Source organism: Phalacrocorax aristotelis, chromosome 11 (assembly GCF_949628215.1).
Source record: "Phalacrocorax aristotelis chromosome 11, bGulAri2.1, whole genome shotgun sequence".
NCBI classification, from domain to species: Eukaryota; Metazoa; Chordata; class Aves; order Suliformes; family Phalacrocoracidae; genus Phalacrocorax; species Phalacrocorax aristotelis.
The window spans coordinates 10,740,907-10,755,409 of record NC_134286.1 but is presented as its reverse complement, the minus strand read 5'-3'; the positions used below and the strand labels follow the sequence as shown (position 1 = coordinate 10,755,409).

The window sequence follows — 14,503 nt, the reverse complement described above, 5'->3', positions numbered from 1 at the left end:
AACACCAAAAATACGAAAAGTGAGGACATATAATGCTAAAACAGCAACAAAAATTGTAGGAAGAGATCAAAACTCTTCACACTGCCAAGTTTAAACATGAGATGAGATCTCTGTGGGCAAGATATGTGTTACCCTGTCCATCAGAGGAGCTTCTTACTCCATCTGGGGCATTTGGTGCTGGTAGCTCTAAGCACTGTGTTTTGTCTCCATCTGGAGCACAGGAGATGCTGAAGTAGGGAGAGCTGTGGCCACAGACACCACCTGCCTGAGCCAGCTCTAGTGCCTGGAGGCAGGCAGCTGGGCTGCATGCTGGTGAGCACATGGCCACCTCTGCTGCAGCTGTGGCCCTTGGAAACATCTTGGACCATCCACGCCTTGTCAAAAAAGCTGGATCTCTAAAGAAATGCAGCTTTGGGCTCTTCCATTAGAGTGGCTGCTGGGGCAGGGATACAAAAGAGGTGCAGGGTCCCAGCCCTTAAAACTTGGAGTGATAAAATGCCTGGGGCAGATGCTTTCGGGAATATCCTTGTCTTGTGGAGGCTGGGAGCAGGGGCCCACAGTGCCCTTCAGAGAACCAGTTTGCCCTTTCTGTATAGGTCAGTATGGCCAGGGCCTAGTTATCTCAGGTGTCCTCCATGTCTGGGAGCTGGGGACCTCTCACTGGTATGATTTGCCATCCTTAAAAGACCTTCAACTCATGCTGCAGAAGCAGGAGGACATGGAGTGCCCTTGTTTGAGGACAACACAGCCTGTTTTCTAATTCTGCTGATGCCCAGCCCACTAGAGAACCTTTTTTTTTTTCCACAAGAGTATTATTTTCTTCTGTTTTTAAGCCACGTTGCAGCTATGAATACCCTTCCATCCCGCACGTCCTTATCAGCTCTAACAAAGAGAGTGAGATGGGCTTCTGGGAGGAATTCCTTTCTGGAGCTGATGCTGAGAAACACTTTTTATGAGCTGTTAACTGTCCTTTTCCAGTAAACGACTTATTTTGTAGAGCATGTTGGTCAAAACCCACAGACTGTTGTCAGGCTGGAATGTGAAATGCCAGGACAGTGTCCAGTAAAAAGTTGCTGTGATGGAAGTTACATGAGTGCAGAAGATGAGGCTTCTGCTCAGCCATCTTAATTGGCACAAATGCTCTTCAATGGCAGTGAAAGCTAATATCCATGCAAGACATATTTTGTTGTGGATTTATAAGGAATTGACTATCCAAATGAATTTTTAACTTTATGCAGCTTCTTCATTGCTGAGCACTTTCCCCTTAACCAGGACAAGGTACAGTCTTGCTCTGGCTGAAGAGGTTTTTTGGGACACAGGACCATTCCATTACCTCCTCACATAGACTGTCCCAAGGCTGCACAGTCCTCGGAGGTGTTTTTGAAGTACTGTCTGCAGGACTGGGCTTGCTTTCAGACCTAGTGATGGCTTTTAGAGAAAGGTTTTACATTTTCTAAGGTGGTTGTCTTCACAGTAGAGCTGTTGGTTTGTCCTCTTCTCCTCCTGCCTAGGAAACATTAAACATTAGCTACAGATTGCTGGCTGAAGAGGAGGCGTATGGAAAAGACTTTCTGCACTACTGGAAATAAGTGTGGTAATGATTCCAGAAGCAGACCAGAGGGGAAATGTGCTGGGCTCTTGCCATGTGAAGGCCAAACACTTTACAATACAGAAATGCAGTTTTCTTCTTTTTGAAAAAAATATTCCTTGTTTTTAAAATAAAGCTCGCAGCAGCCCTGGTGGCAATTAGCCATCATTCCAAACCCGGTCTTTAGCGGGTTACCAACCCACAGCCTAGTGCAAATGATTTCAGCAGCTGACAGTCACATAATGCAATGACCCAGCTACCTAATAACCTTGCCTAGAGTCAGGCACCAAGAGAAAAATTAATTTTAACACGTCTAGATCAGCAAAAACTAGAACAGCAAGCGCTAAGCAGAGAGTACAGTGGTGGGGTCAGGAAAGAGAAAACATTGCTGCCAGCTGGATCCAGCACTCTGCACTCTGCTGCCCTGAAGACTGACCTACACTCCTGTGCCAGGGGCGATGGAGCTAAGCACCACTTATGGGGCTGGGGATGAGGTTAACCCCTTTGCACCTACATCCTATAGCTGCTTCATGCACTGTAGCTGCACCCTGTGTGCTGCTTGGGGTCCTGCACGGATGGGAAGGGAGAGAAATCCAAGCATGACTGGACTAAGAGGTGCTTTCCTGCAACAAACAGGAACTGCAATAGTAGGATATAAGGCTGGAAGGGCCTTGGAGAGGGTAACTACTCTGGCCTATGCTCCACAGCAAAATGACCTGAACCTGAACCACCCTGATTTTTGTTTGCTCTGTCTCTGCAGTTCCTTGTGTTCTTCTTGTCCGTCACAAGCAGTTCCTCTGCTCTCTGCCCCATCCTGCACATCAGTTACCACAAAAGTCACATTATTTCAGCCAGTTCTCTCTTTCCTGCTGCGACATAGCAATAAAGCTTAGGGAAAGAAAGGCACTGGTATGTAAATGTTGGCTGATGTGCACCCACCTGCACTGGGGAGGCTGGCACCTACCAGGGCCTCCCTGTTCTGATGCAGCAGGATCAGCCCTGCCCCAGTAGCACTCAGCTACCTGGAGAAGCAATTCAGCAGGGTGAAGCAGCTTCCTCAGATCTGCAGATCTGCCTCGCTGCAATGCAAGCCTGTAAGGTCAGGGCACCTGGCCTGATCTCTGCTCTGTAAGATATGGGAGGAGGCAATAAAGCCTTGCAGTTACTAAACCTGTAAAAGAAACTGCTCCAATCAGTTGTCCTGGCCCTTGCATTAGATTTCGTGCATGCTGGGCCCAACTGGAGCTACACAGGGTGTTTAGCTTGGCAGGCATGGTGCAGCCTGGCCTCAGAGCAGGGAGCAGTCATCCCCAACCATAGCCTGACTGCAAAACTGCAAAGCAACTCCTGTACTGGGCAGGGTGCAAAGGAGCTGAGTGTGTGTCACAGATATACTTCAACACATGAACCTGCTGCCTTTTATACATGGTGTAGCGCTTGCACAAACATGCATATGGCTGGATAGAGAGATATGCATTTAAGGATCACCTATTTTTTCCACTTGGTAAATATCCTTATCCAAAATCAGTTTATGGGAATTCTGTGAGTCTTATCTTGTTCTGCAATTTTCCTGCTTTACACAGTCACTAATAGCTCCCTATTTATTAGCACTGGCACATATCCATGCCGTCTCCCAAGCCCTGGGCTTGCAGGAATGTAGACAGCCCTGCTCTGCTTCCGCTCACTGTGGATTTTGGAGGTTGTGGGATGGCTGAGTTTTGTAGGAGCTAGGGGAACTTTGTGCCAGCATGAGTAAAATGGAAAAGGAGACAGAAGTTAGAGGGGCAAAAAAATAAAGAGAGAAGAAGGTTCAGAGAAATGAGGACAAAATATTCACAACTGTATTATGGACTAGGAAGACAAAAGTCCAAATTAGTTACTAGCAAATGGGAAAATATTAGAAACACTAGAAATAGTGTCCCTGAGCAGCAAGAACACTTCCTCAGTTATCAAGCACAGCCTCCTGCTCTTATCCTGTCGCAGATGAGTGTTACTAATTAGCTGCCATACAGTCTCTGTGTACCTTATTTTAACTTGACTTGAGCCAAAGGAAGGCAGAGTGGAGAGAAAGAGGAAAGCAAGGGCATCGCTCACAAGCCTGACTGGCATGAAGGGCAGCACTGTGCAGACAAGAGTCCTCCTTGGAGGCCCTGTACACTTTCCAGTTCATCCCATCCCAAACTCCCTACACCATGCAGAATTGCCTGCGTCAGCAGCTTTTTTGTTTCCTGCCTCCAGTCTTGTCCCAACACAGAACCAAGTGCATGAAATATCAACCCGGTCCTAGCTTGCCAAACCACCAGGCTTTTCCCCCTTCAAACCCTTCGTAAAAACTCATTCCAGGCTGACGTTGTCCAGCTCTGAGCCGATTGCCAGGATTTAATAATAAGAAGCTGCACACAGAACTTCAAGCCACAGTAACAACCAGGTTATTGCATGCCAAATTGTCAACGTAGATAAATGACCAAAATGACTGTCAGCTGCATGGACAGTGACTGTATTTTCCATAGTTTGCAGCTAGTTCTGTTTGGTTCTTCTGCCCAAAACTATCTATGTCTGCCCTTCTGCATCTCATGCTCTCTGGAAACATGATTTTCTTTGGAGACAGTAATTTGTACCTTAGCTGGGAGAATGATAATGTGGATTCAGTAGCTTTTGAGAGTCTGGTCTTGATGGTATGACAAATTAAGTAAAGAGAAGAGACAAAACCATATTTCATTGCCATGTTGCTTTTTTTTCTTTTTGGTTGACAACAATGAAGGAGGGAAGTTTACCCTGTTGATATGAACTGCAAATAAAGTCTCAAGTCACCACTCTCCTGCATGCTTTAAAGGTCAATGAGTCCTCTGGAAGCTTGGCCCATAAAATGCAGTTAAGGGTTGACCAAAGACAGAAAGTGAATAACTCCGGCTTGCCACTGCTGGGTTGGAAGTGCAAAGCTCTTCTTATGCTGCATGGGCAACCACGGAAAAACTCCCCTTGACAGGAAAGAGCTCAATTTCAAACAAATAAAACCTGTACTGCAGAATAGAGGCAACATGACACCCTGAGCAACCCCTTCGCCAAGCGCGAGCTTGTCTTGCAGCAGAATAAACAGGAGGCACTGATGGTTTCCCAACACAGTCCGGAGTCCCATGACGTGATCTGGCAGTCAGGACAGTGAGAGGGAAGGCAGCTGGCAGGCAGCTTGCCTACAGCCTGGCAGGCTGATAACTTTGGTGGGTAGTCTACATCCACGTGAGCAGTCTCACAGACTTCTTTAGACTTTGAATATGGATTCCCTGCATGGGCCAACCCTGCTGGATAAACTTGCTGATATTTATTTCCCAAAAGTTGTTTTTAAGTAAAGAAGTGCCCAGAATTATTTGAGTAAATGTTTCTAGCAGGAGGTAAATTCAATTTGCTGTAGTTCAAAATATTATGCAGATTTCCATCTGTTTTCTTGCAATGGAAAAAACATAGTTCCAGTTTCTTAATCTATTCATAGTGCCACTCAGTTGTTCTCCTTGACTGATGAGAAGTGTTTTTGACATTAATATCCTGGTTCTTAGATTCTGTTAATGTTATGAGTAAGTATTTGCAGAAAGCTAACCAAAAGTCTAGCTGAGAACAGATGCCTTAATTCTAATGGAAGAACTTCACCCTAACTCCTTTAAAGCCCATTTCTTTAAAGGCCACTTCTGAACCCAGATGCTTACCACTCCCCCGGTATGTTTTGTGCTTTCTCTATCTCTTTGGCAAACCATGCGTCAGAGACACAAGTTTTTAATTACCCCACCAGGCTTCCTCCCCTTCCTCCTGATAGTCATCACCCCTAACTTATGGTCTGTGATGATCTTGATCTTAGAGCAGCTAGATTTTACATGGGATATCAGGCATACCTTGCCAAGATGCATGCACACAATGTTTCACAGCATCTCTTAGGACCATAGTGTTTCTTCTGTACCCTTTCCAAAAGGCACCACCTCCTCTTCAACAGACAATGAGCTTTTTTCTTGTTAGTGATGTTGGCAGGAGCTCTCAGTCAGAAGTTACTTAGATTTGCCACTGAGAAGACAAGCATTATTTATCCTCATAGTCCCTCTAACTTTATTCATCTGAGCATTGCCTCAGTAAGATATTCTCACAGTAAGTAACCATAATTATATGCTAAAACCACATATTATGCAATAACCCAGCCAAGAGCAAAAGTACAGAATGGAAAAGCAGTACAGGAGATGTATCGCTAAGCTGCCAGATAAGCAGCTTATATTCAGACAGGCATAATTAAAATTAGTTTTACTTCTGTAGGCAAAGAGTCACACTAACATTAATCTGGCAGTGTCAAAGCCTGTTGAGGGCCGGTCCAGCTTCCACTGGAGTCAGTGGCAAAGTTGTCCTGGAGGCAGGGTCAGCCCTTCCTCTGTCTGATGGTGATTATTACAATAATTACAATAAACTGCATTTATGGAAATTCATATCCTTACAATTAAAAATGTTCAACACACCAATCCAGCAGGCAGCCCTTCCATTGTGGGTCTATAGCCAGGGCATTTTCTGATACCTGTTAAACTCACTGTACTCTGCTGAAGAAGAGAATTAATGAAACACTGTTTAAACCCATCTTCAAAAAATATAGCCTGTTTCCTTCCTCTTAAGTTTCTAAATGCTAGTAGTTTGTGAAGTCCGCATCTTATAAGTGCATATTATCTATAAAAATATTTCACTACACCTTTATTTAGAAGTCATATTAAATAAAACTACCCATGGTGTAAACCACGTTTGTTGCCTGTCTGGTCCTAACCTCTCTGTTCATGCGTGCCATTATGTGGAAAGTCCCTCTGTGTAAACAGCACTCTTTCTTTGTCATTTTCTTAATAGCAATAGTTTTGAAAGGGCTTTAAAAATGCCCCAAATATCATTCCAAACACTGGCCAACACTGATATTGCAGATCTACCTTGTGCTCCAGCCTCTGTTTGAAATCTCCATGGGACTTTTTATAAGGGCACTGGTTTTCCCCTGTGACTTTAATCAAAATTTCACTTTTCCTCCCCCTAGCTGCATCACCTGTGGATGCAGTGAAATAAGAATTCAACTGTGTGCTGTCAGGTGCTCTTGAAAAAGTTTGTTCACTGTTTTGTGAAGCAGTAATTTCTGAGCCTTGTGTTTATTTTTCAGGAGAAAGCGAAGTTGTTATCTGTGTTAATGAGTGTTTTTAACCACAAATAATCACCTAAAATGTGCAGTCGTGTGTTTTTGCAAAGAAGGCATGTGCTAGTTGTGTGTAAATGAATGTCTGCATTTTGACATCTCACTCAGAATATAGTAATTATACTGAGTACAAAATAAAAATCTTAAACTAAGCTTGGTGACTGTATCAGGACACTAAGGAGTGGTTGTAGCTCAATTAATGGATTTGTCTACTATAGCTTAACTTTCTTTGTGCATGAAGACACAGGGAAATCCTAATAAAGAGGCAACTGGTAAATGTTCAATATGTTTAATACTTTGCTCCCTCATTTGGAGAACAAAGAGTTGCCTGTTTCATGTTACTGTTTTGGACAAAAGCAGGGCACGGAAATGTGTAATCTGCATTTTCTGAATAGTCAAGATCTGAAAGATGATTTCATGTCTCTAGCTCTTTTATGTTGGCATGCTAGCAAAACCTGACAAAAACAATCTAAAGCATATTTTTTTTTGCTAAAATTTGCAAACAGAATTAGAAATTTTCACAGTTTTGTTGCGTTTGTAATGCAATGAGAAGCATTGGCCTAGTCTGAACACAGGACTACCACCACGGAGCGTAAAATCGGACTAATCCTTTAAATCAGTATCAAATTGCTACTCCTATTCCCTGAGAGCCAGTCTAACAAACTGATGAATATGTAAGAGTTTCTGATATCCAATGAGAAATCCAACTGTATAAAAAGAATAAAAGGACGAAGGGAAGAGAGTCTAATTCGTCTCAGGAAGCGGTTCCTGCTAATGTGATGAGGAAACTCCCACTGTGAACCGTGTCACTTCCATCATGTGGGACCCCTCTGTGAGACCTTGCCATTTTGTAGCTTTGGAAAATTAACTGCAAAATTATTTTTCCTGATGGTTTTGACAATGAAACGTGTTTTGTTTTATTCTGTAATGATCAGACTGACAGTCTTTCTGTAAATAATTCAAACAAAGACTCATAATGTCTGACTATGCAATTCAGATCCAGAAATGTACACCAGTAACACTGGCAACAGAGAGAAATAAATGCTCATTACAGTGGGCAGTTCTAGTCAGATATGCCCTACATTTATTTAATTTTTAAAGAGAAGAGAGAATTTTCTAAGGTTGGTGTGCATCTCATCTATTAATAGTTTGTTAGGTAACTGTCGCCTTTCTGCAAGTTTAATTTTTCTGACAGTGGTGGAAAATAGTGAAAACACAAAAAAGTGGGACATGTGCCATTACTTTCTAACAGAGCTAGTACCTTGCATTAATGTTCCTGGTTTTTGTCTGAATTCATTACTCTGTGCTGTTCTCACCTCCAGGCATGGGAACGGCTCATCTTTCTGACCTGAAAACGGTCTTGTGCTTTCTCCTAAAACCAGAAGAAGGCGTTAATACCTGAGCCCATGTTTCCTCCGGGGCCGGTGGTGGTGGCGGGGCCGGTGCCGGGCTGCTGGGGAGTGTGAGGTCCCTCATTTGGGGAAACGGCTTCCCCCTTTCCTGGCTCAGCTCTGCAGGGCAGCTCTGGCCCCCTGGCGCCTTCTCTCCTTTCACCTCCTTCTTCCCAGAGCAGGTTTTTCCTTCTTTTTTCTCAGTTCAGGGCCTCTTTTGCATTAACTTCTGCTCTCCACCACTTCTATGCAAAAGCGTCCCTAAGGCCCTTGGTTTCCCGAGTCCTTTTAGCAATTTTTGGTGTAATGTCTGTGTGGCAAATGTAGAAATTAGGACGGTTACGAGGCCACCTATTCCAAATCGGACAGCCGGAGGCCGGCAACGGCCGTGGCAACGTTCCCTGCCCAGGAGCACAGGCCCCAGGGTGCGCGGGCACCCGCAGCCCACATGCTCCTTGCGAGAGGCAGGCTCTGGGCTACCCCCGGCTCCTCCGTGCGGGGAGCCCCCGCCCCGCGAGCCCAACAGCACCAGCTTCCCCCGGTGTCCTCAGCACCACCCCGCGCGGTTGCTCCTGGGGAGAGAAGGGAAGATTGCAAGGGACGCCCAGAGCTCCTCTGTGTGGCAGGGCCGAGGGAGCCGGCGCTGCCCAAGCACGGGAGGAGGGATGCAAGCAGAGGAGGCGCAGGGATGCTTGTCACGGAAAAGGGATGCCTACCTGGAGGAGAGATGCGTACAGGGGAGGCAGGAGAGATGTTTGCAGGGCAGGAGGAATGCATGCACGGAGGTGGGATGCGCACAGGGCAGGAGGTGGGACACACGCAGGACACGAGGGATGCCGGCAGGGGAGGGCAGGGGGGAGCAGCCCAGCGGCGGCCGGGACGGGGGCGCGCCCCGGCAGCGGCCTCAGCCCCGCCCCGCCCTGAGTGACTCCGCGCCCGCCTAATCGCCGCGCCGGGACCCCGTGATGTGCAGGCGGGCGGCCCAATCCGGCCGGGGCGGCGGGGCTGCGGCGCGCCGAGCGCGGGCAGCGGCGCTGGGGCACGGCTCGGCTCGGCACGGCGGGGCGGCTCGGCTCGGCTCGGCGCGGCGCACCGGCGGTGAGTGCTCCCGGCAGCTCTGCCAGCGCGGCTCCAACTTGGGGAAAGTTTGGCGGCGCTCGCCCCGCCACCCGGGCGTGCGGCCGGCCCGGGCGGAGCATCCCGGCGGCGGGGCGGGAGGCGCCGCCCGGCTCCGCGGGGCCCGGCCCGGCCCTGGCCGCCGCCCGCCTCCGCTCCCGGGCAGCAGCCCCCGCGCCCCGGGGGGGGGGGGGGGGGGTGTCCCGGGGCGGGCGCGGAGCCCAGCGCGCACCGGTGCCCGCCGGGACGCGGCGTACGTGTCCGCGCTCCCGCCGCCCCTTCCCGCCCGCCCGCGGGGGTGGAACGGCACTTGTGCGATTCACCCCCGCGGGACGGTTCGCCCCGGGCTGAGCCGGGCCGCGGCGCTGCCCCGTGGCCGCGGTGAGCCCCGGAGCGGGGCGCGCAGCCGGAGCCCCGGCTCTGCAGAACGTCGGGCTTTGTGCGGGCTGCTGGAAGCGCAGCCGGGCAGGGGGGCAGGGGAGGGGAGGTGCTGCTTCCCGCCGCGGGCTGCCGCGGGGCCGCGCCGAAAAGGGGCTTCGGCTCGCGCTGACCCCTTCTCCCGCGTGCAGGGTAGTGTTCCCAACAGCAGAAAGACGTGAGGGAATTGGAGCCGGCTTCTCATCTAATTGAAGCGATGATAAAGCGAACTAGCGGGACAGCTGTGTGGATTTATTTTTATACATCTCTAATTTGGGCCGGGAGAGGAAGTGTCACCCTGCTCCCCCGAACAATGGCTTCTTGTTGGGAGCCTGCGAAGGGAAGGGGAAGAGCAGGGAATTTTTCAGGAGGTGAAGCTTTAGGCTTTCCTTTGCATAGGAAAGGCTGGGGCATGCTGGTACTGGCTGTAAGTGTTCGGACGGACAGCATCGAGTCCTGCCGGACTTGCTGTTACAGAGGTAACAAGCTGCAGGCATGACTCCTCTCCAGTTGTAAGTTTTTATCGAAGTGGAAGTAGTGGTGAGGCATGTGGATGGGGATCTAACCTCCAGTTAATGCTTCCTTGGGACAGGCTGCGTGCGTCTGCTCTGTAATAGCATTCATACCTTCAAGCAGAGCATCACTTGAACTCATGTATTTCTTTTCAGGAGGGCTGTTGGTATAGCTCTGAGCAAATGCCATTGAATCAGCCTCTGAGGTTGTTATTGCTGTTACACAATCCCAGTGGAATGCATGTGCACATGAGAGCTGGGCTTCCTGTTTTTGGTCAGTCTGTAGAAAAGACTATAAAAGATAATAGATATCTTGGATAAATTGCTTTTGCATGAGAACTTGGAGGCATTGTTCAACCAGTAACACTTGTGACTTCTCCAGTGAGTCTGGTAACCTGAGAAGAAAAACTCCTTAATGCTGGGAGTCTTGCTCAGAGTAACTTTAAAGACAACAGCTGGAACCTGGATATAAAGAGGGAATAGTTACAGAGATCAACATGTGTTAGTGCTGTGCATAATGATGTATAGAAATTCAATCTATTTTGAAAAGAAATCTTGTGTAGAGAGGAGCTGCTGGTAGTTTGTCAGTGGAGAGCAGTGTTTCAGGGGGATTAGTGGACACAAGGCGAGTCCCCTGGGTGCAATATTCTGTAGCTGATTCCTGCCCTGGGGGTGTCTGATGGCCCTCTGTGGGGTGTGTGCATGCAGAGAACTTAAATTCCAGATCTGCTGGTTTATGTCTGAATAACTCTTAAAAAAAAAAAAAAAAAGTATTTTATAAAATAATTTGCTAAGAGAAATCTTTTTGAAACACTGCTCTTAATCTTGCCAAAAGTTTAACAATTTGAGGATGTTGCTTGGTTGTAACCAAGCTCCTTTGAAGGAATTCTCTGCTTGTGAAAGATGAATTACTCATTCTTTGTCTGGGTTAAGAGATCATAATGTGATTACTAAACTCGGTTATTCAGTGCTAGATATAAAGAATGATGCCTAACCAGGGTCCTTGTTCTCTTATCAAAACTAATCTGGCCAAGTTTGTCCTCCTATAAAGCACAAACATCTCCCCAGATTAAAGAATGTCCAAAACTCCAGAAACCTATTTACTAGTCTTGGCTAGATTAGCTTCACAGTGGGGAGGGGTGTGGGGACTGACGACTTCATTAGGTATTCAGCTGATGGATGATCGGATTTGGGATAAATGTGGAGGATATCCTTCCCCTGGGGCTCCCTTACTGACTTCTCTGCTCTGGGTTTCAATTGTTGTGAGATTAAGATGGTGAGTGAAGGAATTGCAGCCTTCTTAAATGGGTTTGCTGCCGAATCCACTCATGTGGGATCTTCTAGTAACTCTTTCCTGTGTTTACTTGGCTCTCTAGTGCAGCAGATCAACTGGCTTTAGAGAAGTGGAAGCACAACAGTTCTGACTTGAAGGAAGCAAATGAGAGTGCTACTCAATGATTGATTGAAAAGGATGTTAGTAATTCAGTAACCTTGCTTAAGCAGCTGCCAGTTATCCAGGTGCTTTGTGAATAGCTTTATAGGTAAACTTCGTGTTGGAAGTACTGTCTCTGTATTTTGTGTAGTAAAACAGCAAGTGCTCCACTTCTCAGAGCATCAGCGCAGGAATTGCATTTGTGCTAATGTGTGTAGTGTAATGTATCAGGAGATGAGAGGTGCTTTTCTTTTTACATGATTGGCAGTGCATGTAGGGAGGGTGTGCCCATCATTTTTCTATATAGGTATTTTAATCCACTTCCTTATCAAAGTAGGTGTTAGTGATCAGTTGTAAGTACACCTGATCACTTATGCAAGCTTCATTTAGCACTTGAGGTTGTCTTGGTGGTGATTTTTCAGGTGGTGGTAGTTTATTTGGTGATGTTCCCGAAGTACCCCCTATCTGTGTTCTTGGTGACCTTTTCTACGTAGCATTAAATGACAGGTGGTGAAACACAGAGTCTGGGTTTTCAGCAAAACCAAAGACCAAGTGAGTTTTCAGGTGGGGTTTGTTTTTCAGTGTTTCTTTTTTCCCCAGTGTTTTTTTTCTTTCTTTTTTCTTTCTTTGTTCTTTTCTTTTTTTTTTTTCTTAATGTTACAATGTTTTTAATCTCTTTCCTTCTTAAAATGCTGAGTGCTGTGGGTCAGAATCCTTTGAGGACATTTGTCCCTCTTTAGATACAGACCTGTTAGTTTGATTTATTTTTTTATTTATTTTTGCATGTGAACTGCCTGTGGCAGAGATGGTAACGCAGTGCCTGGCCTGTTCGCGTTATTCCAGCACAGTTTCATATAGATCCAGCGGTGCCCTGCGAAGCGGTGTCCCAGCTCCCTAGCTGGTGTTCAAGGGTGGCTCTTGACCTGCCATGTTGGGAGGCAGGTTAATCCTGTGCAGGCACATGGTGATGCTTCTGGTTGAGAAGAGAGTTGGAAAGCAGATGTGGAGAAGGAAGGACAGAGATGTCAACTGCTACAGTGTTGCTTTGCAGTTTGCAGAAACAGGTGAAATGTTTGTGGCTACAACTTGGTTTTTATCTGTGTGCCACAGAGTAGCGATAAACAGCAAAAGCAACATGGTCTAAGTTGGTGTTTTGTCCGGGCTTTGAATATGACCCTTGGCTCCATGTATGTTGGAGCAGTAATTCAGCACAGAAAAGCAGATTCTTATGTCTCAGTGCCAGCTGTTTAAACATGTGACTGACAAGCTATCACCCTGCATGGTGCAATAACAGATATTAATTTTTAACTTGTTAGTTACTACTGAGAAGTTCCTTGTTATATTGCAAATAGCCACAATAGCATGTGTTAATATTTATTAAGTAATTACTGACCCTTGCATACTTAGTACTGTTTGAACTAGGTACTAATATGTATTAAGTATTCTGTGTATCTCTTTGGACACTGAGCTCATAGAGTAATTATAGTTGCTAATTACATCAAAAAAGCCAAGCATGAATCCAGAAACTTCTACAACCAGATCTGTGTGAAAGGTACAGTTAAATATTGAATTTAAAAAGTTTACCAAATAACCTTAATGCATATGAGGAGCAAAATATTCCTGAATATATTTTCAAGTACACTGCAAAACTGAGACCAACTCTTTTAATGACAGTGATGCAAGGTTATATTAAATCAGTATTTGTTTGGTTACTCTAATGAATGTCACAACATCACCTTGCTTTTTGCTATACCTGGTCCCTAAACCCTTTGACGGGTATCTGTTGACGTCTTTGCACGTACATTCTTGTTGGCACTTTGGGAATTGGATTATTGCACAAGCAGCAGCGGCTGTGTTTGTGGTGAGTAGGTCTCGGCTGAGCTCTGCCTGCAGTGCTGCTGGTGGCGGGGTACATGGAAGGACAGTTTCACCTCTAATCTTCCCAGAGAGTCGCTCAGGCTCTAACACAGGACCAGCTTTCCCTGCTTGCACCGTTAAAGCCCTTTTTCATCCTGGAGGTACCTGTTACGCTTGGTGCTGGTAGATGGATAGGTGGGAAGGGTGAGAGGTGTGATCTCATGATTGAAGGCAGTTGGGTCGGTGGTCTAATATCTGGGCTCTGGGTGGTGTGGCTGGGAGAATTGATGCTAACTGGCCATCCTGGAGGTACCTCTGAGCAGCGGCAGCTCAGCTGCCAGTGACTGGGTGGCTGTAATCACGTTCAGCCATGTGACTGCTGGCCATGAATGCGCTACTGTTGTCCTCTACTCCACACGCTTGGGTTTGGGTGTTCATATGGGCATACTGTCTCTCTTGGATTTATTGTATGGCAGGGAATTAAAAGTAGGTACCCCAGCATGGTCAGTGCTGGGAGTGGGTATGGGTCGGGTGGCGCTCAGACACAGCAGCATTTAGTATAGCTTCAGTCTTGGCAGCTGCCTATTTCGTACTCTTTAATGCTGAAGTTGTAGGTGACGGGTCAGGATTGTCCTGTCCGTCCTCGCTAGTGTTTCTGGCCCTGGATGTTCTTCCTGCCTCTAGGTCAGTTTTTCCTGAAGTGGAAACTTTGATAATGCCTCTCCATCACGTTCTGTGCACGAAGCAGGAGATTTCTCAGAGGCCATGCTGCAGTGGTCCAAGTGAATCTCGCAGCACAGAACGTGATGGAGAGCTGTTGTGTGCAGATCCCTTTCCTGAGTGAAGGGCTAGGTTAGGTGTATATTTCTTCCACTTTACTAGCAAGCAATATGAGCCTGGCTGGATGGCATTGTAACACGGTGCCATCAGCATGGGGACAGGGAATCCCAGCTAACAGAAATCCTCCTGCGCCGTCTCGCTGTGCTGCAGCTCCCAGCC

The 14,503-nt window shown here is 46.9% G+C and overlaps 1 protein-coding gene across 4 annotated transcripts in view; it reads left to right on the top strand.

The window, feature by feature from the left end:
* Positions 1-9,130: 9,130 nt before the first annotated feature.
* PLS3 (plastin 3) overlaps positions 9,131-14,503 on the top strand; it is a 53,851-nt gene continuing 48,478 nt past the window's right edge. For 2 of the 4 annotated variants that reach the window (XM_075106853.1, XM_075106852.1), the window contains exon 1: positions 9,131-9,268. The gene's annotated coding sequence lies outside the window, so the exon portion shown is untranslated. The remainder of the gene's footprint in view (positions 9,269-14,503) is intronic. The other 2 variants (XM_075106854.1, XM_075106855.1) reach the window with 2 other exon arrangements.